Genomic DNA, 3,496 nt, shown 5'->3' with positions numbered 1-3,496 from the left:
AACTAGAAGGCCTATAATTTTTTGATACTTTTTCACCGGTAACAAGAATTACATCCATAAGACTTTTAATTGCTATGGCTGCAATTTTTGATTTGCAAATTCATCAAATGGATGTAAAAACTGTTTTTTTAAATGGAGACCTAAATGAGGAAATTTATATGGATCAACCCGAGTCTTTTGTTGAAGCAGGCCAAGAAAGCAAAGTATGTAAACTTACTAAATCCCTATATGGCTTGAAACAGGCACCTAAGCAGTGGCATGAAAAGTTTGATTCTTGCATGATTGAAAATGGTTTTAAAACAAATGAGTGTGATAAGTGCATATATCATAAGTCTTGGAATAATTCACATGTGATTATTTGCTATATGTTGATGATTTATTGATCTTTGGCTCTAACATGAATGTTATTGATGATGCTAAGAAACATTCTTAAAGCCATTTTGATATGAAAGATCTTGGTGAGGCAAATTTTATTCTTGGAATAAAAATAACAAGAACATGTGATGGAATTTTCCTTGACCAGTCACATTATGTTGAGAAAATTTTGAAAAAACACAACTTTCTTGATTGCAAGCATGTTGCTACTCCTTTTGATTCAAGTGTTCACTTATTTCCTGTTGAAAGTGAAAATGATGTAATAAATCAAAAGGAATATGCTAGCATAATCGGAAGTTTGAGATATGTGACTGATTGCACTAGGCCTGATATTTCATATGCACTAAGAGTACTTGGCAAGTTTACAAGCAAGCCAGGTAATGAACATTGACATGCTATAACAAGAGTTATGAGATATTTAATTGGAACAAAAAATTGTGGTTTGTTCTATAAAAAAATATTCTGTTGTACTTGAAGGCTTTTGTGATGCAGATTGGAACACTTTATCAGGTGATTCATGTTCTACCACTGGTTATGTCTTTACTTCGGGTGGTGGTGCTATTTGTTGGAGATCAAAAAAGCAAACTATAATTGCTAACTCTACCATGGAGGCTGAACTAATTGCTTTAGCTTCAGCTAGTGAGGAAGCGAATTGGTTAAGAGATTTGTTATTTCAAATACCTTATTTTGAAAAACCAATTCCTCCTATTTTAATTCATTGTGATAACACTGCTGCAATTGGTAGAGTTCAAAACCGTTATTACAACGGTAAATCCAGACCTATAAGGAGGAAACACAGTAATATAAGATCATATTTGACAAATGGTACCATTAATGTTGATTATGTCAAATCTTGTGATAATCTTGCAGATCCTCTAACTAAGGCCTTAACAAGAGAAAAGGTCTGAAGTAATAATTTATTGAAATTGAGGGATTCAAGTTGGAGCATTGAATTTTGAGGTCTTCTCTTCATTCAAATATCTGAATCTTCTTTTGTTACTTATCGTGATGTAGGAGAGTCTTGAATGGTTGCAAACTTTTTTACTGCTGCGAAACTTAAAACGATGGTCATAGGTTTGTTGTCGCTATGACGACGAATGGTTGTCGTTATTGAGAATGGCAAGGTAAAAATCAATTTCCATCTCATGTGACAATGTTTATTCACATTAATAAAAAATCATTGGATATCATTCGTAAAAAACGCAACATGTTAAGGAAGACGTGAATGATATGTCTAAATTGACAAATTTGAATTATGTATCTACCTTGAGGAGAAAGTTTCAAATTTGGAGTTCAAAGACAAGCGATGGAGGAAGATTGTGCTATGGTCATGGGTTTTTTTTTTCTTTGAAGATGATGTCTTGAAGTTGTTGTTTTTGTTACTTTTCTCTAGATAAGTTTGTGATATGAAAAATTGTTGATGGTGTCTAGTTAGTGTAATGTTCTTAATTGTAATTTCTATTATTGTTGGTATTGTAGCGAAATTGTGTTTAGTTCGCAAGCTTCATTGTAATGTATTTCGTTGTTAATGAAGTGAATTAGGATCAATTTTGTGTTCATTTTTGGATTAGTTTTTTTATCTCATAATGGTGCATGCACTTTAGTTGAGTTCTTGCTGCTGTTTTTTCTTTATAGTTTTTGTGTAGTTTTTGGTAGAATTTAGGTACTGTTTGATCGAGCTTAGGTGTTAGATTTGAAGCTATTTTTATTCTAATTTCATAGATTTGTTATTCTTCAATGCTTTTACAATTTTATAGTTTGGTGAATTTCTCATGTTCAACTATAAGAATAGCTTTGAAACTTAAATTTTATTTTTCCGGAAGTGTAAAGTCATTTTGTGGCAGCATTGTGTAGTATCTATTGTGGTGCTTTAGAAGTATTCTTAATTTGGCTGGCCTGGCATGTTTCTGCAACAAATTGACAAATTCTTATTTGTATCAATGACACAATAAAATTGACTTATTTTAAGTGTTTTTAATCTAAAATAACTTTTAAGCACTTTTGGAGTACCTGACTAAGTTAATAGAAGTGGTTTAGTTAAAACTTATTAAAGTTACACATATATTAACCAACAAACTATGATATAAGTTATGAGGGGTAGTAAATGGTGCACATTAACAATATCTCGCCATTGCAATACATTTCTGAATATTCTGTTCATACAAAAGTAAGCTGAAATATGCAAGTCGTATTTCATCCACAAATTCACAATGTACTTCACCCTATGTTGAGCACAACAAAAATAATTAAGGATGAATCAATACAAAATTAGCAAATTCTTGAATTAGTCACTGCAAAAATATGTACGTTTCCTAAACGTTGGTCAATTCTTCTCTAATCTTGCCTTCTTAGTCTTCAATTTACCAACTTTTTTTTTTCCTTCTCTGCAACCAACTGGTTTGAGGTCATTGCTGCCTTGCCTTTCCAGGTAACTTTCTTTGGTGAATAAGGCAGATTGGTAGGCTCCATTACACCAAATTCATCTCCTTTGAAGCTAATTTTTCTAGTACCAGTTGGTCTTCGTTGTAATTTTTTTTGTTGAAGCCTAGTCCTTTCTTCAGATACCACCTTCGGCCTCAAAATTGGCTGGCCGTCTTCATCTTCATCTTCCTCTTCACCTTCCCATTCATCATCACCAATGGTTGAATGTTGATCAAATTGTTGTTCTTGTTCAAAAGTTTGATTCTCGTGTGCTGTTGTTAAGGTCACATCTTGCACTTTCTGGGAAGATCCTTCACCCATATTCTTTATCTTCTCATTCACCTGCAATTGTTGTCAAGGTCACATCTTGCACTTTCTGGGAAGATTCTTCACCCATATTTTTTATCTTCTCATTCACATGCAAAAACAACCATGAATATTTCATCGAATCAAACAAGCAATAAAATTAAGAATGTTTCAGTTTATAAGCATTCAAAAGTAACAAATTTTACCAAAGGACAAGTTCTGATTGTCACGCCCCGAGCCTACACCCTGGGCAGGACCGGCACTCGGAGACCATTGCTGGCCCCAAGCGAACCCTTGGCCTGGCTTTCTTAACTCAGCGGAAACCTGACTTAACAGAATAACTCAATGCCATGCAAAGACATAAACAACTTAACTGATAAAAATATGGCCCAAA

The sequence above is a fragment of the Solanum tuberosum genome, unplaced genomic scaffold, assembly GCF_000226075.1.
Source record: "Solanum tuberosum cultivar DM 1-3 516 R44 unplaced genomic scaffold, SolTub_3.0 scf00262, whole genome shotgun sequence".
NCBI classification, from domain to species: domain Eukaryota; kingdom Viridiplantae; phylum Streptophyta; class Magnoliopsida; order Solanales; family Solanaceae; genus Solanum; species Solanum tuberosum.
The sequence above is the reverse complement of the archived record's forward strand: the minus strand, read 5'-3'. Positions refer to the sequence as shown.